A 25,539-nucleotide genomic window follows, 5' to 3' on the forward strand; every position below is an offset into this window, starting at 1 on the left:
AAGAAACCCAGAAGAGCCAGGTCCTTAGAGAAGGAAGTGGCTTCCTGAAGCTAGGGAGGGAATAAAGCGGGGAGTCGGTGCTAATGGTGGTAGGGAGATTGGGGCCTGTGTGCTGGGAATATCCTAACATCACATGATGGTGATTGTCTAGTGTAGTTACCGAAAAGGACGGAGCTGTTATGTTTGCTAAGAGCGAATCAGATCCCATGTCAATTACATGCAATGAAGTGTTTTCTTTACATAGAGAAGTATCTGTGGATGCCGGGGGAGATGGGGTCTGCCTTTTACCACCTTCCCTGAGCTGAAAGTGGCAGCCCTGGGTGTGGAGGTGAAGGGGCGACCATCTTCTTTAGGTCTCACATTTGTCTTGGCCTGCCCACCTAGAACCCGTCCCTGAAGTCTTGGGTACTGGCCTCCTCCTGTGCTATTCATAGGGCAGAGCTGTGCAATTGTCTGCCACAGGTTAATCCAGATTTCCTGGGAGCCCAGCATCATGGGGGACCTCCTGTTTCCCACTTCTCATCCCCTGGAACCCCGACTGGTCGCTGTGCACTGTGCCCAGTCATGACATATTCCATGAGCTCCTGGCCCCCAAGTCTAGCAGGGCTCTCTGTCTTGGCCCTAACTCCTCCCCATGAAGTGCCTGGGTGGCGTCTGTCCCCAGCTCTGGCTACTAGAATGTGACCATTCTCTTTCTTCTTCTTGCTCTGTTCTTGCAGAAATAAGGAAAATCCTCAAGCTGCCTTTTCTCCTCTCCTTGCTTCTTCGATAGCAATACCAGCTCCATGGACCCTAGTCTCATGCTCCCCATGCTCCCTTCCCGTCCTCATCCTCTCCCATCTCATCTGCAGACTACAGCAGAAGCCTGAGGTCAGCAGAGACCCAATCCAGCCCTAGCAGCCTCTACAGACACGCCTGTGTACAACCTGCACACGCTGTGGTAAAGTGTACAACACTGCACTGTCTAAATGACAGCTTGGCGGTGTTCACCTCCTGCTTGCATCTTCCCAAACAGAAGCTCTTCCCCCCCCGAAACACGGACTCTCTGTCCCTCCTCAGCACCCATCATTCCACCCTACTTTCTGCTTCTGTGGATCGGAGGTCTCCAGGGACCTCAGGAGAGGGATCCTACATCATGTCTCTGTGGTAGACTTCTTTCCCTGAGCAGTGTCTGGAATATTCTGTGCTCCACACCTTCCCCCTTGCCTGTGTGGGCCATCATTTCTGCTCACCTTCCCCCAGAAATCTTCTTCCACACTTACTGGTCCGTCCCTCCCTCACCTAATCTATCTGTGTAACAGCTAGTATGACCATTTTGAGCTGGCATTAGTAGCCAGCATGGTGAGCTTGCCCAGACTGTGTTTCTATCCCCCAATTAGTACTGTAGATCCTGCCTCTCAGGGATCTGAAGAAAAGCCTGCAACCAACCAAATACTAAAGACTGTGTTGGTGTGGGTGTGTGTTCATTCATATATCCGTGCCTTCATGGTCATGTGCACACATGTGTAAGCGTTTCTGCACTTCACACATGTGTATGTGCATGTGTATGTGTGTCGGAATTTATAAATATATGCGTGCTTTTATACATGTATGCATTTCTGCCTGATTTCATGTGTATGTGCCCAAGCACATGTATATTTATAACTGCAAACCTGTCTGCGTGTTTGAAGGGTGTGTGTGTGTGTGTGTGTGTGTGTGGCACACACACATCTTTTTACATGTGTGTATACATGTGGATAGGTGGGGCCCATGTGTGTGCACTGTACTGTCCTTGTTTTGCACTGCACTGTGGCTGATGTGCACGTGGATGTACATGCATGTACACGATGATGAATGGCCAGAGGCAATGACAGGGGCCTGTAGTTGGAGGAAGTGTCACTACTCCCCACCCCGAAGCCCCACCAGTGGCCTTGTAGTAGTCATTGCTGACCCTTTCACCAAAGGAATGTGTAGCAGCAGCCATGATGGCTGGGGAGAGCAGGGCAAACTAGAAACTCCATATGTCAGCAGGCAGAGGGTCCTGATCGAATAAGAGGCATAGCCCACAAGTTAGCCCCTAGCCTTGCCTCCTTCACCTGGCCACTCTCATCTTAGAATCACCCCATGGACAGATGAGACCTCTGAAGGTTTCATTGTTTTAGTCTATGAAATAAAACCGAGGCTAGACAGAATGACCGAGAGACTCATGACACATTTGTTACGATGCCTAAGCATGAAAGTCACATGCATGCAACAGAGACATGAAGGATGTAGACAGTTCATCTTGGTCTGCTTCCTGAAGCTATAACAAGATTCCAAGGGCGGGTATTTTATAATCGAAAGGGGTTCGTTTAGATCACTGTTGCACTTGTAGAAACACAGGGTTTCCTTCAGCTGCTTTTCCGTTTCTTCTTCTCTCTCCTTTAAGGATAGAATCAGCTCCAGTGGGTTTAAATGTCATGGAATGCCGAGGGGTCTCCAGTTTTCCACTGGAATTTCAGTGGCTGCCTCCTATTTGCTCAGTCAACCCCTGGATGACCAGTGTGTCCTGGCGGTGTCTCATCAGGTATGCAGGAGAGCACCCACAGTGAGATAGGATGCCGGACGACTCAGGACAAGCTGCCTCCCTTCACAACCACATACGCAAGCCGAGATTGAGACTGGCATTAATGCTTCTGAGGTGGGTGCCTCCAGGAACAGAGCCACCTCTGCAAGGCCTCAGCCCTGCCATTCTGGGGACTCAACTTCCAGAACACAGACTTGTGGGGACACACTCAGATCACCTTCAAGCCAGAACACATTGGGAGCAAGTCCAAGCTAAGGAATCTGGGGATGGGGCACATTCCATTACAGGGTGTGTCAAATGCAGATGAGTCCCTGGGTAGCAGTCACCTGTGTTCACTTCTGTCTAGGACAAGTGTCAAACCCTGTCTTGACCCATTTTTTTTCTCACTATATCAAAACTTCTGAAGCTGGGGAAAGTGTGAAGAAAAGAGATTTGTATAGGTTCAAAGCATGATAGCTGTCTCAGCTTGGCTTTGGTGATGAACTCGTGATGATGGTGTCACCATGGCTGTAGGTGTAAGAGAGTGGGGAGGGGTCAGAGTTGCTTTGTTGTGTGTAAGCAAGTACGCACACGTTGGTGTGTGTTAGGTGCCTGTTTGTGCGATTGCCTGTGGAGGTCAGAGGTCAGTCTCTGCTGCCATTCCTCAGGAGCCAGTCACCTTGTGTTTTGAGTCAGGGTGCCTTACTGCAACCCAGAAGTTGAAGATAAGACCAGATTGTCTGGCCAGCGAGCCCCAGGGCTCCACCTGTCTCCCCAGCTCTGGGATTACAAGCACAGAACACCGTGCCTGGTTTCCTATGTGGCCATCAGATACAGAACTCAGGTCTGCATGCTTGTGGGACAAGCACTTTACCTGATCTGGCTTATCTTAGTTTTTTTGTTGTTTTTGTTTTTGCTTTTGCTTTTTTTGTTTGTTTGTTTTTGCACCAGTCCTCTTTGGTAACCAACTGGGGCCCTTGCATACTATTTCATCTATTTAATCTCTCCCTAGAATGTTGCCTCCAGAAACCTGGTCTCTCACTTACTATTGCTGACTCTTTTTTTTTTTCCTTAGTTTTTCGAGGCAGGGTATCTCTGTAGCTTTTGGATCTTGTCCTGGAACTAGCTCTTGTAAACCAGGCTGGCCTCAAACTCAGAGATTCACCTGCCTCTGCCTCCTGAATGCTGGAATTAAAGGCATGTGCCACCGCTGCCAGGCTACTACTACTACTGACTCTTAAAGGACCCAGGACCTCTGACAGAGCCACACTGAAGACCAAACCTCTAACACAGGAAGCTTGGGGGTGATTCAAGCCATACCCAAGCCACAGGACCCCAACCCATTCCTCCTATGAAAGAGTCTTATTGCGGATCATTGAGTTAGTGGAGCTGCTGAAGGTCAAGGTTCATCTGACGTCAAGGTTTGAGAGACTTCTGAGGCCTCTCCCTCCATTTTAACTGTTAACAGTTTTATGGTGACCCGTATCCAGACCACATATCCATGTGGGGACCAGTATTCTGCCAGTGTCTCAAAGCCCTCCCCTGGGACCTGCAGAACACGCTGTCTCTGTCTTTGTCTTTCCCTTACCTCTCTCACTCTCTCCCCTCCTCTGTCCCTGCTCTTTTCTCCTCCTTCCCCCATCTCTGTCTCTCTCCTTTCTCCCTCATCTGTTTGTCTCCATCCCTCTTCTCTCTCTCTCTCTCTCTCTCTCTCTCTCTTTGTTTCTTTCTCTCTCTTTCTTTTGCTCTCTCCTTTTCCCATTCTCCTCCTCCCTTGTTTGTTTTTCTCTCCTTTTCTCCCCCTCCTCCTCCTCCTCCCTGTTCTCCCTCCCTCTCTCCTCTCCTCCTCCCCTTCCATCCCCTCTTCCACTCCTTCCTCCTCCCTTCCCCCCCAGGTATCTCCCACCTCAGGAGCCCTCAGCTCAATGAAACGGCTCAGGTCCCTGGTTGCTTCAGGCCTCACTGGCTTCCTGCTGCTGATGCCGCAGGGAGACTCTTGCTTCACCTGGGTGAGATCACGTCCTGTTTTCAAGTGTTGGAAGTGGACCGGCACGTGTGGCCTGCTCTTGTCATCACTGTCAGAAAAGAAGCACAGGCAGAACTGACTGAGCACTGGCTAAAAGTTGTACCCAGGAGTTTTCTCCAGGATAGTGCCCTCTTTTCCCTTGTAAACCCACCCACGGTGAGAGGGAAGCTGAAGCCACCTAACTGTCCCATTAAAACCTCCTTGTTACCCACTTGGGCCGACTTCATTATTATGGTGTTGCTAAGAGATGGCCTTCTAACCCCAGCCTTTCCTGTACGTTTATCAGTTGACATTCTGCTGCAAAACAAACAAAAACAAAACAAAACAAAAAACCCCAGTTTTTTTTCTTCCCCACAGCAAAGTGAATAATAAATGACCTTTAAAATGGACCCACTGCCAACTGTTGAAATAGTCACAGCCATTTACCCTGATTCTAACATTTCAGGTGTCCCTAGTGTGGCAAGCGGTGCTATCCCTTGAAGCTGGCTCCTGTGTCATGTTGACAAGTGCCCAGCGCCTCCAAGTGCTGACTTGCTTTCTGACATGAGATGGTCATCTCGGGTGCTTTATGCCTGGTGGTGGAATGGCCCTCACTCTAAAGAACGCTTCCTTTTTATCAGAAAATGGTAATTTTAGAGGACCTATGAGATGGGTCAGCATGTAAGAGGGCTTACCAGTCCTGATGGCCTGAGTTAACGCCTGAAACCTCCAAGTGGAAAAGGAAAATTGAGCCCTGAAAGCTGTGCTCTGTCCTCTCTGCACACATATGTTTGTGCATGCATGCGCTTGTGCACACACACAGCACACACACAAATAATTTTTTTTGGCTTTTTTTTTTTTTGAGATAGGGTTTCTCTATGTAGAAACTCACTCTGTAGACCAGGTTGTCCTTGAACTCAGAGAAGTCCACCTGCCTCTGCCTCTCAGAGTGCTGAGATTAAAGGCATGTGCCACCGTGCCTGGCTCAAAATGCAATTTTTGAAAATGGAGCTGGCTCAGCTGTTAAAGCACTTGCCTGGCAAGCCCGAGACATCCAGACCTCACAGAGCTGCGGGATGGGCACAGTAGCCGCCAGCAATTTCACCCGAGGAAGGAAGGAAGCAAGACTAGTTCTATCTGTAAGCGCCGGTTCCATAGAGAGACCCTGCCTCAAATAACAAAGTGGAAGAGCGATTGAGGATGATACCTAACATCAACATTCAGTCTCCACATGTATACACACACACACACGTACACACACACACACACACTGCTAAATGTGAGAAAAGTAAGTTCTATAGCTCTAAAGAGAAATATCTTTGGACACTGTGTGAGTGTGTGTGTGTGTGTGTGTGTGTGTGTGTGTGTGTGAGAGAGAGAGAGAGAGAGAGAGAGAGAGAGAGAGAGAGCGCCTCTGTGCATGTGGAGGCTAGAGGTCCGTGGATTTCTCCTTAATGGCTTTCCTCTTTTTTTTTTTTTTTTTAAATTGGGTCTCTCACTGGACCTGGAGTTCACTGATCAGGCTAGGCTGGCTGGTCAGCCAGCCTCAGGGATCCTCCTGTTTGGGCCTCCCAGCACTGGGATTATATATCTGGCTTTTGCATTGGTGCTGGGCATCAAACTCAGGTCCTCATGTTTATGTGAGTATTTTGCTGACTGACCACTTCCCTAGCCCAGGCATGGGATTTTATGGACTGTAACCAGTATTTACATACAGCTGGGATAAAAATAAGCTCAGGCACACTTCTCTAAGGCAGGCTACAGATACCTGCTTCGGAAAGAGCCGCTGTACCAACCCTTTGAAAGAAATAAACAACCAGAGACACAAGTTCCAGAAGGTGATGGAGGCACCTAGAAAGATGGAACCTGGACAAGATGCCATTCACAGTACAACGAACCTGAAAGTTTCTAGAGGTCAAGTTCCTTTTTTTTTTCCTTTAACTTATTTATTTTATTTTATGTTGATAAATGTTTTGCCTCTCTATATGTGTTTGCACCATGTATGTTCAATGCCCTTGGTGGCCAAAAGAGGGAATGGATCTCCTGGGGCTGGAATTACAGATGGTGGTGAGCCGCCATGTGGATGCTGAGAAGCAAACCCTGGTCCTCTATAAGAGCAGCCAGTGCTCTTAGCTGCTGAGCTGTCTGTCAGCCCCAGTCAAGTCCATTTTTTTAGATGTTAAATCAACTTTGCATTCCAAGGACAAACATTGCTGTATAGGTTGGTTTGGATTGGCTGAATTTTCTTTTAGAATTCTTGCATCCACATCCATGAGGCACAAAAGACTGTGGTCCATCTGGTTTTGACATCTGAACAACGCTGGTTCATAAAGAGAGCTGGGAAGGTTGCGTCCTTTTCAAGGTTTTCTGGATAAGTTTGTATAGGTTGGTTTCATTTCATCCTTAACTATTTAGTAGAATTCACTGACATGGGCCACACAGACTCGGAGTTTTCTTTGTTGGAAAGTTTTACCCTTGCTTTATGCTGCTGTGATAAAAACCATGACCAAAAGCAACTTGGGGAGGAAAGGGTTTATTTCATCTTAGAGTTTACAATTCATCACGGAGAGATGTCAGAGGAGAACTCAAGGTAGGAACCTGGAAGCAGGAACTGGGGCAGAGGCCATGGAGGAAGGCTGCTGCCTGTGGTTCAGCATGCTTTCTTATACAATAGAGAACCACCTGTTTGGGGTGGTGGCACCTCACACCGTGGGCTGGGCCCTCTCACATAAATCACTAATTAAGACATGCCCGACAGCAAGTGGTGGTGTACACCTTTATTCCCAGCACTGGGGAAGCAGAGGCAGGTAGATCTCTGTGAGTTCAAGGCTAGCCTGGTCTGCATAGTGAGTTCCAGGACAGCTAGAGCTATATAGTGAAACCCTATCTCAAAAAACAAAAGAAGACAAACAAGAAAAAAAAAAAGAAGGAAGGAAGGAGGGAGGGAGAGAAGAAAGGAAGGAAGAAAAAATAAAGAAAGAAGAAAGGAAGAAAAGTGTCCTACATACTTGCCAACAGGCCAGTCTGATGGAGGCATTTTCTCAGCTGAGGTTTCCTCTTCCCAGGAGACTCTAGCTTGTGTCAGGCTGACAATAAAAAATAAAAATAAAAATAAATAACATTTTTAAAAAAACTAATCAGCACAGCCACAAATTCAATCTCCTGAGTAGATGTGGGGCTATTATGCTTAACTATTTCTTCCTAAGTAAAACTTGCTAGTGTGTGTCTTTCAAGAAATAAACCTACACCAGCTAAGCTGACGCTCTTAGGGCACAACGTTGCCCTCTGTTGCCTAGATGTGTGTCTACTGCTGTCTGCAAGACCCGAGTTCTCTCGTTCACTCCTGCTCTTGGTAGTTAGTGAATTCTCTTTTCTTTTCTTTTTTTTCCCCTTAATCAATCTGACTTTTGTCAATTTTATTTACCTTCTCAAAGACTGTGTTTGGTTTCTCATTTCTCTCTGTGTAATTTTTGGCTTGTCAATGGCCCCATATCTCTAGTTTGTTCACTTCTATTGAATTATTGAATTTAATTTGCTTTTTTCTTCTTATGTTCCTTAAGGAAATTGTGGCATCTGACTAGAAATTTTTATTTTTATAGTATGTGTGTAGGTGTAAGAATGCTATCTATAGTCTGTCTGTGTTGGTCATAGGTCAACCTTGGGTATTGATCCTGTGGTGATATTTTGTTTGTGTTTAACAAATAAAGCTTGCCTGAAGATCAACGTGCAAAGCTAAGCCACTAGAGGCCTGGTGGTGGTGGCTCACACCTTTAATCCTAAGACTCACGAGACAGAGGCAGACAGAGCTCTGTGAGTTGAAGGCCACCTTGGGCTACACTAGATTGATCCAGTCTCAAAGAGAAACAGAGTCAGGGGTGATGGCTCACACCTTCAATCCCAGCACCAGGGAGGTGGAGATGGGAAGAAATGTGGCTGGGCGGAGAGAGGATTATAAGACAGGAGAACACAGGGGCTCAGATGCAGTCTGAGGCAGCAGTCTGAAGCAATTAAGTCTGAGGATGTAGTCTGAGGATGCAGTCTGAGGAGGCAGTCTGAGAACAGGCTCGCCCCTTTGGTCTGAGTATTGGTACAGGTAAGAACTCTAGTGTCTGACTTCTAGGCCAAACAGTGGTTTAATTAATACAGTTTCTGTGTACTTATTTCGAGTCTGGGCAGCTGGGTACGACAAAACGCCTTCCCCAACACTTGTTCCCCTCTGAATGACCCATTAATCTCAGTTTACAGTGTTGAGTCACTTTCCTAGTCCAAAGTCGCAAAGTCTTCCATATTCCTCGAAAAATAAAAATAAAGACCCTAGCATGGTCAGACCTGTCACAGCAATATGTCACTCCCTCGTACCAATTTCTAACATAGTTACTTTTCTATTGCCATGGGGGAGAAAAAACAATGACCAGGACAATTTATAAAAGAAAGCATTTAATTCAGGGACTCACAGTTCCAGAGGGTTAGAGTTTATGACCGTCACGGCAAGGAGCATAGCAGCAGGCCAATACACTGGAGTAGTAGTTGAGAGGATACGTCTGCACAAAAGCATGAGTCAGAGAGAGAGAGAGAGAGAGAGAGAGAGAGAGAGAGAGAGAGAGAGAGAAATAGAGAGAAATAGAGAGAAATAGAGAAAAGAGATGTAGGGAGAGAACTAACTGGGAAGAGCATGGGCTTTTGAAACCTTAAAGCCTGCTCCCAGTGACACACCTCTTCTAGCAAGGGCACATCTCTTAACCTTTCCCAAACAATTCCACCAGCTGTGAACCAAATATTCAAATATATGAGCCTATGGGTCCATTCTCGTTCACACTTCTATGTGGACTGCCTGCCTATAATTCCAGCCACAGAGCAGATACAGAATCTCCAGAGCAAAGCAGTTAGCTAGATTTGCCATATCAGCAAGGTCTGGGTTTGATTGAGAGACCCTGTCTCAGTGGATGAGGTGAGAGTAAGGTTGAGGTTAATTCCTGTTTAATCTTGGGCCTCCACATGCTTGTGCACACATGTGCATGTGTACTCATGCACACATGCATCCATATATGCAAAAACATACAAGCACACACACATACACACATGAAAATGGGAAAGAAAAAAAAGAACGTAAGAATAGTGTGTCCCGTGACTTCCTCCTGGCCTCATTGTTAGTATGACATAATTTAGCTCTGAGATGTGCTATTAACCTAACTCTGTAGCTATTTTTATCCAGTTCTTTGTTTATTAAAAAAAGTACTTATTTTATTTTATGTGTATGAGTATTTTGCCCATATGTTTGCATGTTTACTACATGTGTAAAGTGCCCTTAGAGGCCTGAAGAGGGCATCAGACCCCTTGGAACTGGAGTTACACACGCATGCGAGCTGTCTTGTGGGTTCTGGGGATTGAGCCTGAGTCCTCTACGAGAGCAGCCAGAGCTCTGAACTGCAGAGCCACCGTCTTCCCAGACCCTGCCTAGTTTCTTATGCCTTAAAAACATTCAGATGAACAAAACGTTGGATGCTGTGATAAAATGCCATAATTAATAGCGGCTTAAGGAAGGGTTTGTTCTTAGTTTACAGGGTTAGATGTCCATAATGGTGGGAAAGTCATGGCAGCAGGAGGAAGAAAGCTAAGAGATCACATCTCAAACACAGAGAGAGAGAGAGGGAGAGGGAGAGGGAGAGAGAGAGAGAGAGAGAGAGAGAGAGAGAGAGAGAGAGAGAGAGGAAACAGAGCTTGGACTGGAAGCGGGGTAAACCCTCAAAGCCTACCTTTAATGATCTACTTCCCCTAGAAAAGATGCACCTCCTACACCTCCCCCAGACAGCGCCACCAACTGGAGACCATGTGTTCAAATACTTGAGCCTACAAAGGACACAGTTAAAAATAAAACACACCGATGAAATTTTCCATCTCTAATCACTGGTTTTCTCGCTACTGTGTCGAAGGACCCCACGGAAGCAGCTTCAGCGGGGAAGGGTTTCCTAGCTCGCTGCAGTTCCAGGGTCACAGTCTGTCTGTCACGGTGTGGAAGGAGCAATGGCAGGGACAGCCGTCAGCTCTTTCAGTGCCGTGTGATGGGGCTTGTCACAGCAGAGAGAAAGAAGGAGCGAGTCCTAAATCTGAAAATCTGCCCCCCAGAAACCCACTTCCTCCAACTAGTCCCTGTATCTCAAAGGTTCTACAACTTCCGTAAACAGCAGCACCCACTGGGGGCCAAGTGTTCCCACCCATGAGTCCACGAGGGACATTTCACCGTTAAACAGTGTTACTCCCCCACAGGCCTCTAAGGCTCATTCACGGCCAGCTCACAATGGAAAATGAATCAAGTTTTTAAAGTCTCTCTAGTTTTACTGCTCAAACTCTAGCATCTCCTCTGACACTCCAGCCAATCTCTTTAAGTGTGAAGTCGTGTAAAATAAGATTTAAAAAAGCTATACACCATTAGAAATAATACCTTAGCTTCAGTTTCAAATGAACAGAAAACACTGGACTCTTATGGTTGCCTGCTATTCTAGCTACCTCTGCCCCCAGAACTAAAGGTTTAGGGTAGAGAACTACTAACAACTAGCCATGCTTGCAAGGTCACACATCCGATAAACTTTAAAGCAAACACGATGTAAAACACTGAACCTGTGCATGGCTTTTGTTGAGAAAAAGACAAATTAAGTGTCAGAAGGAAAGATAAGTCCAAGATGACACATAAGATTGTACTTTCTGATCATCCAAGAAGGGATGAAGGGTCATGTGTTGGGGTTTACAAAGATGATTCTCTGCCACAGTCATTGTGCTCGGCATCCCATGCTGACACCCAGCCTCGTCATGTTTCAAAATAAACTGCCCTGACTTTACTGCTCTGTCTCCAGTACTCTTATTATGAAACAAGGGTGCTCTTATTATAAAGTAAGGATCAGGCCTGGTGGTGGTGATGCATGCCTTTAATCCCAGCACTTGGGAGGCAGAGGCAGGTGGATCTCTGTGAGTTCGAGACCAGCCTGGTCTTCAAGAGCTAGTTCCAGGACAGGCACCAAAGCAACAGAGAAACCTTGTCTCAAAAAACCAATAAAGAAAGAAAGGGAAGGAAGGAAGGAAGGAAGGAAGGAAGGAAGGAAGGAAGGAAGGAAGGAAGGAAGAAAGGATTAGTATTTTTGACACATGTTTCCAATATGCAATGGCACAGAGTAAACATTTGAATTCCAAAGGGAGGGGTAGGGAGACAACAAGGGAAGATGGAAGCAGAGCAAGACAGAAGTCCAGAGTGAAAACCACCAACTCAAGTAGCTCCATGTCCGGTGTCTAGGACTAATAATGGAGCTATGTGGGGTCCAAAAGCCTTGGGTGGCCCTGTTTTTCCAGCTCCTCTCACTTTGCCTGACTCCATTCGGTACCTGCAGCTTTCCTTAGTAAATGCCCCAGGGTTCTGGAATCTCTAGCATCCTGAAGTCTCTAATGCAATCTAGGCTTTATCTTTACAGCTTCTCATAATGGCCTCTGAGGTCCTCCTTGCGGAGAATACAACCCTACCACACTACTTGGTGGCTTTCTTGAACCTTGGGGCAAACCTCCAGGAACTCCATATTTTTTCCATTTTGCATGTCTGCAAAATCAGCACCATGAGATCATAACTGCCAGCTTCTGCTGCCAGTTCTACGTGTAGCTTGATATTTTTTTACCTCTGTGTGTCAGCGTGATCTCAGCGCAGTATGAGAAAACACTTCCTAGAAAGTTAAGTAGGGAACACTGTGACCACTTTTCTATCTAAACATTCTCTTTCTAGTGAGTTTACATTGTATATGTTACAGCTATTGATGGGTATGTTCCGGTCTTCAATATACCTTTCCTATTGTCCAAGTGCAGAGTGCTTGGCTTCTCTTTCATTGCACTGGTTTCTTTAGTAATCAGTGCTACTTTGTCCATAGCTGCCTGTCTGCAGCCTTACATTCATCCATGCTTCTTTCTTTGGAAGCTACACATTTTCATCTCTTTCCTCCCTACTTTCTGCTTTCTCTCATTGTAAATCTTAGTCAACACAGCAAGCAATAACCACTATGCTATCTTAAAATTTCTTCTGCCAGACAGCTTAGTCTATTATTTTTAATTCAGCCACAATCAAGTATTCAGTACACAGACAAAATATATCTTTGTCAAAATGTAACACTGATGGTCATTAGCTCAATTCCTGACTAAGTCCTTGTTCTCTGAAACCACATGCACGCTTCTTCCATGTCTAGATTACTATGGACATTCATGTCTTCAGGACTCCCACTAGAGTTGCCCAGTAAATTCTCCTTACAGCATTATAGGGCTTTGGTATCTCGGAACACCAAACTCATTCACATTCCTCTCACAACCAATCCAAAAGGTCTGTGCAGTCCATGATTGGGTTTATCACAGAAACAGCCCCACTCCTGATACCAATATCCCATATTGGTTACTTTTTGTGGCTGTTACAGACTACCTAACAGAAGCAACTTAAAGGAGGATTGTGTTTTGGGGGGGTTGCAGTTCAGGATTGGGGATACAATCCATTAGCAAGAAAGGAACAGCAGTGAGGAGGGTATGTGGTGGCGGCTTCCATCTCCTTGGTAGCCAGGAAGTAGAGACAGGACAGGATGTGAACACAGATAGTCTCTGCAACTCAAGGCTTGCCCTCCTAGACTCCACCTCTCAAAGGGTACACAACATCGCCGAAAAGCACTCTTTGGGGACTTAGTGTTCATTACCTTTCACATTTAAACCATAGCATCATCTTATCCATTTTAGGATGCAGAGTTCGGGAACAAAAACAAAAAACAAGTCCACACTGCTGTGTAGTTATCAGAACCATCCAACTCCAGAGTGTCTTCACCTTCCAGAGGTTTGTTCCATTAAACCTGGACCACAAATCTTCCTCCCGGCCCCCACCCCGCCCCACTCACTGTGATGGTCACGCCTGGCAACTTGACAGGGTGTCAAGTCACCTGGAGACACTCCTCCACGTGTCTGTGGTTCCACGAGGTTGTTTATAGAGATATTTAGCTGAGGAAGGAAGAACCACTCTGAATGGGATGACATCACCCTGTGTCTGGAGCTCCACACAGAATAAAAAGTAGGAAGTGAGCTGAGCATCAGCAGTCCTCTTTCTGCTTCCTGACTTAGGTGCAGTGTGGCCAACAGCCGCATGCTCCTGCTTGGCGTGTCTTCTTCATAGTGATGTACCTTTGATACCCACGAGCCAGATAAACACCTCCTTCCTTAAGTTGTTTTTTGTCGGCCATTTGGACACAGCAATAAGGCAAGTATCCGATATTCATCATCCTACCCTATGTGTCCAAGAATGTGATGACTCTAGCTAGGGACCTCATAGAGACTGAGTCCCCTTTTATTTCCTAAAATTTATTTTATGGAAAAAATAAAAGTAAATCTTAAAAATCTATTGAAGTGTGTGTGTGTGTGTGTGTTTTGTGGGAACTGGGTCTGATAGCCAATTGTATTGAGGCTGCTTGGCCCAATATGCAAAGGCATGGTCTTCTCTGGGAATAGGTGACCCAATAAAAAACAAGGGGGTGGGGGAGTCATGGGTCACACATTCTCTTAGACAGTGAATGAGCTGGCAGCAAGTCACAGCCTGGAGTTTCCCCTTTTGGGAACCAAGTTTCAGCAGCAGAGGTGGAGAGCTATCCCCAGCAGGAGCAGCAGAGCAGCTGGTGACATGCACGGGTTCCTCTTTCTGTCTTGTAATTATTGTGCATGAATTTTGATACTAATAAAAGGTGACACAACCCAGACTTCCCTCTGCGTGTGTGTGTGTGTGTGTGTGTGTGTGTGTGTGTGCGTGCGCATGCGCGCGTGCATGCTGCTGGTGCCTACAGAGGCCAGAAGAGGATTCCAGTTCCCATGGAGCTAGGCAGGCAGTTATGGGCTATTTGAAAGGGTGCTGGGAGTCAAACTTGGGTCCTCTTGAAAAGTAATAAGTACTCTTAACCACTTAGCCATCTCTCTAGTCTCAACATTTGTCCTTTTGTGACTAGTTTATTGCATTTAGTATCATATCCTCAAAGTCTATGAATTTCCCACATTTTTCCTTTCTCCTCTTTCTTCCTCTTTCTTCCTATGTAGACTAGGCTGCTCTCAAACTTGTGACCCTCTTACCTGGCCTTCTATGTGCTGGGTTGGAGGTATGTATGTATCACCACCTCTGGCTAGAATGTCCTTCCTTTAGGTCCTTTCTTTCTTCCTTTCAACAAGGATTAACATATCACAGGCTGGGCTTGAATTCATTATGTAGCCGAGGATGACCTTGGACTTCTCCATCTTTTGGGTGCTGGGACCTCCGAGTGAGCACTGAGCCTGGTTTATGAGGTGATGAGGATTGAACCCAGGGCTTTGTGCTTGCTAGGTAAACATGCCGTCAAACTGAGCCACATCTCCAGACCTCCTTCATTTTTAAAAATGACATGGACTTGTTGATTGATTGGTGGGTGGGGTGGGGTGCGGTGGAGTGAGAGGGCTGTCTGCCACAGGACAACTTGTAGGAACTGGTTCTTTTCTTCCACCGTGTGGGTCCCTGGTATCTAATTCAGATTGTCAGACTTGGTGGGAGGCACAATTCACCCACTGAGTCATCTCACTGCCCCCTCCATTTAAAAAGGGGGATATTTTTTTTATGTGTGTGGGTGTTTTGTTTCCATGTATGTCTGGGCACCATGTCCATGAATTGCCACAGAGGCCAGAAGGGGGCATCGGATCTCCTGTAACCGGAATAATAAACACGATTCATCTTGTGGAGGCTGGGAACCTAATGCCTGTCTCTGCAGGAATAGCAACTGCTGAGCCATCTCTCCATCCCATCCTCTCCTTCATTTTTAAGAATGGATCAAACTACATTCTGCTTATCCATTTACACCCCTACCCCGCCCCAGTGGATGTGGGCTTCCTCCAACACTTGCTGCTTGAGAAATAGGGCCGTGAGCAGATGTGCCAGTGTTGTGTCATCTCCTCTTGGTGTCTCTGCATACAGACTATTTTTTTCTGCATGTATGCATATGTATCATTTTCCTCTGACTAAGAATGTTTTTTCCTTTCCTGGTTTCACATAATATGGTCGTGATGCATTTTCTTTGTTCTTAGGTTTTGCTGAGCTTTCTGGATCTGTGGGCTTACGATTTTTATCAAATTTGGAAATTTTTCAGCTATTTTTTTTCTCCAGGTGTCTTTTCTGTCTCATTTCTCGTTCTCATTCAGGAGCTCTGGTGTACGTTAGACACGTGTGTCTCCTCGCCTTGCCTTTCTGAGCTGACCTTCGGATGCCACCCACTTCTGTGCCTTCAGATTCACTAACCTTTCCTTCCACAGCATCCAGTTTGCCACTGATGCATTTTTCCATACCAAATGCTGATGTTCTTGTCTCCAGAACTTCCGGGCATGTCTTCTGCTCTTGTAAATACCTCCTGCGCTTCTACTTGACGTTCAACATATGAAACTCAGGTACAGTCATATTCTGCTGACCTTGCCTGTGAACTGTTTCGTGACACTATTCCTGGGGAGATGTGAAGAAGCATCTCTTCACCCCACATAGTTCCTTTTGCCTGGTATTTTGTCACATCAATAAGAAAAGTTATTAAGACAGTTGGGCACTAGACATTGGAATTTAAATCCTTTTGTTTTGTTTTGTTTTGGCTTGGTTTTGGTTTTCCAAGACAAGGTTTCACTGTAGCTTTGGAGACTGTCCTGGAACTAGCTCTGCAGACCAGGCTGGCCTCGAACTCACAGAGATCCGCCTGCCTCTGCCTTCCAAGTGCTGGGATTAAAGGCGTGCACCACCACTGCCCAGCATAACTTAAATCTAAAAAATATTTTTTAAAGATGTATAAGATATGTGAGTATGTGTGTATGTGTGTTTGTGTGTGTATTCGCATGGACACGTGGGCTCCCACAGAGGACAGAAGAGGACATTGGACCCCTGGAGCTGGAGTTATAGGGAGCTGCGAGCCACTCAACGTGGGTGCAGGAAACTGACCTCTGGTCCTCTGCAAGAGCAGTAGCTGTTCTTAACCACTAAGTTATCTCTCTAGCCCCTATCATTTTCTTTTCGATTTCGATTTCATTTCTGCACCCATCTCTCTCTCTCTCTCTTTCTGTGTGTGTGTGTGTGTGTGTGTGTGTGTGTGTGTGTGTGCATGCAGGTGCTCTTACATACATTCCACAGCATGCCTGTGGAGGTCAGAAGACAACTTAACAGAAATTGGACTCTCTTCTTCCACTATGGCTCCCAGGTCCCGCACTCAGGTCATCAGGCTTGCGTGGTGAGCACCTTTCCCATCATCGTCAGGCCAAGTTTTAAGCCTTTTGACCCCAGGTATTTTTTGGGCTCCTGGTTTCCAGCTCTGTCCTGGGCATGGTTGAGTTGCAGAGTGGAGTTACACTTTGATGTTTTGGGGGTTTGGTAGGATTTGAGTGGTGCTCACTTAGGATAACGTCCCCTACTCCTGCAGCCCCCACACAGTACCTGATGTTTTCTGAGTTGTGGGGTCCCCTGCCATGGCTGATGGACAGCCCAAACGAGAGCTGATCTAGAAACTGAGTCCTCAGCATGACCCTTGCTCAGCCTCTGACTCCTTCCTACAGAACCTTGACATGCTTCAGTGACTCTGGTGACTTCTGAACCACAGCAGGGAGGGTGTCTCCATAGGAACAGGGCATCAGCAGCCCTTCACTGGCTGCCCATCTCCTGGGACACTGTCCTTTGTGGCTTTCTGAACTGACCATTTCTGTTTTAGTAAAGAGAGGTTCTATTTTATTCCTGACACTTTATCTTAGTTATTAATGGAAACTTCCTCAACTTAAAATATTTTTTTTGCCTTTATTCTTGTTAGCATTCCTATTTCTGGTGTTTTTTAAAAATGTTTGTTGATATTGGGGCTCTGAGGATTGAACCCAGGTCATTGAGCCCACTGAGCACATGATTTTACCACCAATATATACCCCAGCTGACTTTCCCTAATCACTAATTATCCAATTATCCAATTTTTAAATTTATTTATTTATTTATTTATTTCCTTCTTTCTTCCCCTTCCTTTCTTCCCCTTCCCCTTCTTCCCCTTCCCCTTCTTCCCCTTTCCCTTCCTCCCCTTCCCCTTCTTCCCGTTCCCCTTCTTCCTTCCCCTTCCCGTTCCCCTTCCCCTTCTTCCCCTTCCCCTTCTTCCCCTTCCCCTTCTTCCCCTTCTTCCCCTTCTTCCCCTTCTTCCCCTTCGTCCCCTTCGTCCCCTTCGTCCCCTTCGTCCCCTTCGTCCCCTTCGTCCCCTTCGTCCCCTTCGTCCCCTTCTTCCCCTTCTTCCCCTTCGTCCCCTTCCCCTTCGTCCCCTTCGTCCCCTTCGTCCCCTTCTTCCCCTTCTTCCCCTTCGTCCCCTTCGTCCCCTTCGTCCCCTTCGTCCCCTTCGTCCCCTTCGTCCCCTTCCCCTTCCCCTTCCCCTTCCCCTTCTTCTAAGGTTTCTCTGCAGTTTTGGTGCCTGTCCTGGAACTAGCTCTTGTAGACCAGGCTGGCCTCGAACTCCCAGAGATTCGCCTGCCTGCCTCCCGAGTGCTGGGATTAAAGGCGTGTGCCACCACTGCCCAGCAAAAATTTTCTTTCTTGATACTCTAGAGTCAAATGCATTTATTGTTCATTTTCATTCTGTCTTTCCTGTTTTGTAAAGAATCCCCTTACGGTGAAGTCGCATCTCTATAGGGTTTCGTGGGCCTGACTCTTACCACATCACCTTCTTTCAGTCTTGTGGATGCCCTGCAGGCTGGGTATGTGTGTGTAAATGCATGTTTGTGTGCTTATGTGTATGCATATGAAATTTTGTGCATGTATAAACATATATGTATATATACATGTATGTAGATGTGTGTATATGTGTATGCATGTTTGCATGTGTATGGTGTAGGCACACATGTGTTTATTTATGTGTATGTATGAGTATGTGTGTTTGTGTGTATGAATGAATGAATGAGTGTGTGTATGTGTGTGTGTGTGTGTGTGTGTGTGTGTGTGTGTACATGTGCACATAGAGGCCAGAAGTCAACCTCAGGTGTCATTTCTCAGGAGTTGTCCACTTAAGGTTTTATGAGCTTGGTCTCCTGGAACCTAGAGCCAAAAAGCTCCAAGGATCCACCTGTCTCTGCTTCCCTGATGCTGGAACTACAAGCACACCACACACTCAGCTTTCTGTGAAGGCTCTGGGGATCATGACTGCATGGCAAGCACTTTACTGACTGAACCCTCCACTGAACCCTTCCTCCTGATAACTCTTTGACTTTAGAGAGAGCCACATGTCACCCGAATCTTCCTTTCTGCTTTTATTGCATCTATCACTGTTCTTGGGACACTTCCTTTCCAGGTTTTCTTGCTATGGATAACAACATCCCTGGAGAATATCTACCGTTGTGTGTATGGAAGCTTCCCTCATGGTTTGATGTCTGATGAGTTGAAAGAGACCCACTGTCCTCTACCAGCAGGCTGAGTGGCTTCTTCCCAATGCACTGTCCATTTCCAGGGCACTGCCTAGAACCAAGCTGTCTGTCCAAGGCCTCAGTGAGCGTCTCGGGGAGTCATAATGGTAGGCAGTCTATGCTGAACTAGATAATCCTTTGCTTCTCGCTACCAGCAAGCCTTAGGGAGTTTCCCCTTTTATTCCATGAGACCCATGGATAGTCTAGAATGTAGGCTCCATTGCTATCTGAGTGTCACAGAGTCTACTGATGAAGAAATGACAGTTGTTGAGGGATGACTGTGTTTGCACCATTTCCAAGTGGCATGGGGGCCATACAGGCAGATGGCTCTCAGTACAGCATGCGGAAAGTTGAGACTGAATCCCAAGGGCCAGGCCTGCTCTCACTGGATTTGCCCAGGCTGTCGCTTCTTGGAGTTGGAGCTTAGATAGTGGGAGGTGACCTCCACATTCAGGAGACCACAGTAGTCATAGGACAGCCTTCAAGGGCAAGATGGAAATCAGCCAGAGAAGAGGCCAGTCCACAGATGGAAGACAAGGAGGAAAGAGGACAGTGACCATGTGGCTGACCTGTCAATGCTCTGGAGACATCCATGTGGAGGGGACCTAGGAGGGATGTGGGCTGAGGGAAAAGAAGTATAAGATAAGCCTGCCATGAATTCAGATTGAGAAACTGTGGGGAACTGAGGCTCAGTCCACATGTCACATGGATAGAAATTGTGGCTTGTATTATGACCTTTGCCTGCTGTAGGACTGTCCCAAATCTAGAGTGGTTGGAGAGATGGCTCAGTGGCTAAGAACACTTGTTGCTCTTCCACAGGACCTATGTTAAGTTTCCAGCCTCCATATAGAAGCCCACAACCACACCATTTCTGGGGACTCTGAGGCCTTCTCCTTGCCTCTGGAGGTGCTGTACTAATGTGGTGCATATATAAACACACAGGCAAAACACCCATACCATAAATAAAATAAATACCAGTTTTTAATTTAAAAATATTAAAGTGATTAAAAAGATCAAAACATAGGCTACCTAAGACAGCTAAGTTGGTAAAGTGCTTGCTGTACTTGAGGACCTGAGTTAGAACTCCGGAATCTGCTTTTAAAAAGCCAAGCTTGCTAACTGATTGCAATCCCAGGCAAGGCAAAGACAAGAGGATCTCTGGGACTTTCTGGTCACTCAGCCACCTGATACAAGTCAGTGAGTGTCTCAAAACAAAAACAAAACAAAACAAAACAAAAATCAAAGGAGATGTCATGACACTTGAGATTGTCCTCTGGCTGCCATGTGTTCCTTTACACACAGTGTGCATTCATCCCACACACATGTGCACCTGCACCCACATAAACGTGTGTATATACACACACACACACAATAAAAATACAGTTTTGTAATGTATAAACAGGACCTGAAGTTACAGACACAGCATTTTTATTGCTTTTGCTGGGAAACAGTCACTCTGGGTGTTTTTGTTAATATCCATAGCAGCATTTGTTCACTAGCAATTCAGGGCATGTGACACTGACTGTGTCGCCTACAAAGCATGTTAGATTGGCTATCAGGTTCTTGTCTGAAAAAGCTGAGAGCTCAAGGATGAAGACCCAAGAGAGTCCCACAAGCCAGGATTAAAAGACCCCTACAAAAGAGAGGCACCAAGGGACAGGCAGGGCACAGGCCATATCAGAGCCTTCCAGCTGTTTTGTGAGCATAGTCATGCACCAAACCCTTCACTGAACCATTCAAGCACAACACGTAAACTTCAGCATAGTCAGCCTGTGTGCATGTGTGTGCCATAGCACATGTGGAGATCAGATTCTCGAGTGTCAGTCCTCGACTTCTATCTTTCTGAGTCAAGGTTTCTTCATGGTTAACAAGTGTGTATTCTAAGCCTCAAGCCTCCTGTGATTCTCCTGTCCATCTCCCAGCTCATCAGAGCAAGGCTGAGATTACGGGAATGCACTGTCATGCTAGGCTTCACGTGGGTTCAGGCCTCTGTGCTTGCATGGCAAGCGCTTTATCTGCTGAGCCATTTCCCTCCTTAGAATGGTGTGATGAAAAGGAAATCCATACTCTGTAGCCACTACCTCCCTCTCATTCTTGTCCCTGTATCTATTCCTGTCTCTTGGAATTGTCCTATGCTGGACATTTCTTGTAAATGAAGTCATATAATCCTGTAGTCTTTTGATTTTGCCTTCTTTTGCTCACTCATCTCTACCAACACCATGGCGCCTACCGCTGTTCTATCTCTTCTCATGTTTAATTGATATTCCCTTCTCGGGTCAGCTCACGCTTTATCCATCTAGATGTTTCAAAATAGCCACATGGAGACTACATGAATAAAGACAGAACCAGGGTCCAAGGTCTACAAGAGAGACACATGAGACTCACAGGTCCAGGAGAGAACTACTTCCAGAGCAAGGGAACAGCCCCATGTCGAAGACTAGAAGTCAGAGGTCAGAGGTTGTGGGTAAGTGAGGTTAAGAAAAGAAGAGGACTCCTAGGAAGACGCCAATCCCTAGGGAACCATCACCTTTAGGCTGAGCAGGACAGGGTGAGCTTGCAGAAAGTGAGAGGGCCAGGGTGGAGGTGGGGTGGCAGAGGTGGGAAAGGTGCTGGTTGGGATGAGACACTGGCTTGATGGAAGTCGTGTTCTTTGTACACTGTGTGATGATGTACTGCGGTGATTGGCTTAATAAAGAGCTGAATGGCCAATAGACAGGCAGGAGGTATAAGAGGGACTACTTCCAGAGTGGGGGGGGGGGGGGAGGACAGATGGGGAGAGAGAGAGGAAGAGAGAGGAAGTAGGAGATGAATCTAGGCATGAGAGAGATGCCAGGAGAGATGTAAAAAAACATGGTAGAATGTAGATCAATAGAAATGGGCTAAGTTTTAAGTGCTAGTTGAGACTGAGCCCGAGCTAAGGCCAAGCTTTCGTAACTAGTAAGAAGTCTCCATGTTATTATTCGGGTGCTGGGAGAGGCAGAGAAAGATGAGTTACAAAGTAGGGCAGGTGCAGCCTGGGAGGAAGGAAACATGGTAGGACCTCAGAAAGGATTTTAAGTTTCAACAGAGACTCCTAGAAGTCAAGTCCTGGGTCTTAAGGAGTCTTGCAAACTCTGCTCCTGAGAGCCAGAAACGAGCTGTGGAGAGTGAGCTAGATAAAGAAGCTATAAAACTATGAACAACAACAGCCAGCCCAGCAAGAGATCCTTAAATATGCAATAGTGGCACATCTTTTTAAAATATTTTATTTTATTATATTTTCTTTTTGTTTTCCGAGACAGGGTTTCTCTGTGGCTTTTTTCTTTCTTTCTTTTTGAGCCTGTCCTGGAACTAGCTCTTGTAGACCAGGCTGGCTTCGAACTCACAGAGATCCACCTGCCTCTGCCTTCTGAGTGCTGGGATTAAAGACATGCGCCACCACCTCCTGGCTATTTTATTTTTATCTTATGTGCATTGGTGTTTGACCTGCATGTATGTCTGTGTGAGAGTGTAAGATCCTGGAGTTACAGACAGTTGTGAGCTGCCATGTGGGTGCTGGGAATTGAATCGGGGTCCTTTGGAAGAGCACCCAGCGCTCTTAACCACTAACCCATTTCTCCTGCCCCATGACACATCCTAGTAGTAACAACAACTGCCTAATTGGATTTGTGGCTTGATCAGTAGGAGGGAACTCATACCTGGTCCTATAAACCTAGCCAACTACCCGTGGCTGGTGAGGTCATATATACAAGAAGAGAGCCTACCACAGGCACTTTCTTTCTTAAACCAGTGAAATCGCTAGCCACATACTAAATATTTACCCTTGTGTCTGCAGGTTAAATATATAACTCTTAGATCTCATCAAAAAAAAAGCTTCTTTTTATGGCAGACAAAGACCATTACCGAAATCCACAAAAACTGACTGTGGCTTGCCCACCCCAGCTGTCACATTCATAAAACCATCTCTATATGGAAGACTCAGGAAACTTGGAGGAAGAAGGGGCAGAAAGATTGTAAGAGTCAGAGGATTAGGAAGTATGCTTCTAGATTGTGTCTTCTATATACGACCGGGAAGCTACACCCAGGAAATCTCAACCATATGGCTGACTATACAAGATCTGAAAAAATGACATCACCAATGGACAGAAGCCAGTGTGAATGGGGGGAACTTTCACAGGGCTCTACCCCTAGCAGACAAACTACAGCCAGTTAAGATTCTGTAGGTGGGAGAATCTGTTTTCTCCAGGGGTGAACTCCCTGATAGGTCATCCAATTCCAAGTGGCCAGTCCTAAACACATATGAACAACATTATGGATTTAGTAGGGTGTGCATACATGTATAAAACTAATAAATAAGAAGAGGTCATGATTTGGGAGGGAGTGGGGTGGACAAGGGAGGATTTGGAATGGGAAGAGAAAGGGATGGAAATGATGTAATTACATCTCTCATATATGAAAGTCTCAAAAAATTAAATTTTAACTAAAAAATCTAATCAAAGGCCAGGTTGATGACTAGGACAAGCTCCTGTCCTCCACAGTCCCAAAGTGAATAAAGTTTGAACAAACCAGCAGAGCGATGGCTACAGTCCCACAGAGTCTCAAGAAATAATAACCCGTGTGGACCTTCACCACCAGGGCAGGGCCCAGGGACTATCACCACCCTTGCTCTGCAGCCTTCATAGAGTGAAGGGCATCTCTCATCATTTTGAGCTTGCCAAGAAGGAATCTGACACTTTCTTCTGACCTCTGTGGGCACCAGGCATGGACATGTTGCACATACATGCAGACAAACACTAATACACATACAATAATAAATAAATATATTTTATTTTTTTTAACCGGGGAAGGGGTCTGGGGATGTGGCTCAGTTGCTAGACTGTCTAGCATGCACCATGTACAGAGCTCTGGGTTCAATCCCCAGCATCACATATAATGGGTATGGTGGTACAAGCCTGTAAACCCAGCATGCTGGAGATATTAGAAAGAGGATGAACAGTTCTGAAGTTCAAGGCTATCCTTAGCTACATAGGGAACTCAGGACTAGTCTAGGCTACAGGAGGCCTATCCCCCCACACACACACCATGAAGGGAAAGTAAAAACAAAACAGAAACAAACAACAAAAAATCTCAGGGAAAAGCAGAGAGGCAAGCAGGACAACAGTGACCTCTAAACAGAGAAGGTCTGCAGATCAAGGCTTGTCAAGGAGCCAGGATACAATCTGTTTACATTTATTTTGTATGTGTGTGCATGCTTTTGTGTGTGAGAGTGGACACAACGACGCGTGTGGAATTTGGAGGATATCTCAGGTGTTGGTCCTCCCCTTCCAGTCTGTTTCAGGTTAGAGTCTGTTGTTCAGTTTGCATTCGTGGGGCTAGTTGGCCCGGGAATTCACGGGGATTCTTCTGTCCTCTGCTTCCCATCGTGGCTTTATAAGGGTTCTGAGGATTTTAACTGAGATTCTTACACTTGCACAGCAAGCTCCTTACCCACTGAACAATCTCTCCAGCCCACTTTTTGCTTCCGTTTCTACTTGGATTGCTCCACAAGGCTGAGAAATGACTTGACTCATTCAGGGGCTCTGAGCAGGCACCCAGGAAGCTGAGACTCACAGCTCACCTTCCACAGCATGGTCAAAAAGCTAGTTTAGAAGTTTAGGTAGATATAGCTCCGATGGATCCTGGAGAGTAAAGGAGTCAGCAGGCAGCCACCACACCGGTGGCAAACGCTCCCTGGGAGGGCGGAAGCAGAGAAAAGTCCTGGATCCGGTTGTCCTCCCTCAATCATATATATCCATATCCAGGTACCCAGACCCGCCGAATAGACCACTTCAGCACTGTAGATCTTGGCTCAAGAGCACCTAGTCATTTTGGGGAAAACTGGACTTGCTATGATCCCCAAGGGCACAGTTCCGGGACAGAGGGGGCAGGACTAAGACTTTTCCAAGATCAATGCATTTCCCTGCCCCTCGACTCTCCCTCCACCGGCCTTAGGGGAGGGATGGGACTGAGAGGCCCGCTGGAATCCTGAGAAGTGTCGTTGAGCAAAAAGCCCAGGAACTGAACGAGAACTAGTCTGGCTGGATTTAGGAGACATAGTCGGGAAAAGAGACCCAGACTTGGAGAGCTGGTTGTAAGATGCATATGAGAGAGCGTGTGAGAAAGGAGGGGTCAGAGTTGGCTTGATTGCATCCCCTCAGGTCATAGCACCGAGTCCTGAGGCTCCTTGAAACCACGGAGACATGGGGTGTGCATGAGGGACTGAACCGGGACAAGATGCCTGGGGAACATGAAATTTCCCAGCACAGGTCTGAACCACTTCTCAAGAGTCAGAGTGGGACAGGTGTGTACCAGCAGTACGTGGACACCCGGGTCCGGGAGGAGGAGCAGGGTGGGGCGGAGTGGGCGTGGAGCTTTGTTCAAGACACTCCCCATCTCTGGAGCCACGCGCCAGGCGTACGCTTCTTCCTGACCCAGCATAGGACCGCGCCAGCTGTCATTGGCCAAAGGGACGATCCCAGATTGGCTGAGACTCCGGCTCCCGCCTCCTCCGCCGGGGGCTGGGGGGAGGGACGTGGGA

The 25,539-nt window shown here is 46.6% G+C and overlaps 1 long non-coding RNA gene across 7 annotated transcripts in view; it reads left to right on the top strand.

The window, feature by feature from the left end:
- Positions 1–11,362, top strand: part of LOC125415851 (uncharacterized) — a 76,151-nt gene extending 64,789 nt beyond the window's left edge. For 4 of the 7 annotated variants that reach the window (XR_015738401.1, XR_015003148.2, XR_015738402.1 and 1 more), the window contains one exon: positions 720–11,362. This is a non-coding gene — a long non-coding RNA (uncharacterized LOC125415851). The remainder of the gene's footprint in view (positions 1–719) is intronic. The other 3 variants (XR_015738397.1, XR_015738398.1, XR_015738399.1) reach the window with 3 other exon arrangements.
- Positions 11,363–25,539: the final 14,177 nt, after the last annotated feature.

Source organism: Myodes glareolus, chromosome 7 (assembly GCF_982192425.1).
Source record: "Myodes glareolus chromosome 7, mMyoGla1.1, whole genome shotgun sequence".
Lineage (NCBI taxonomy): Eukaryota > Metazoa > Chordata > Mammalia > Rodentia > Cricetidae > Myodes > Myodes glareolus.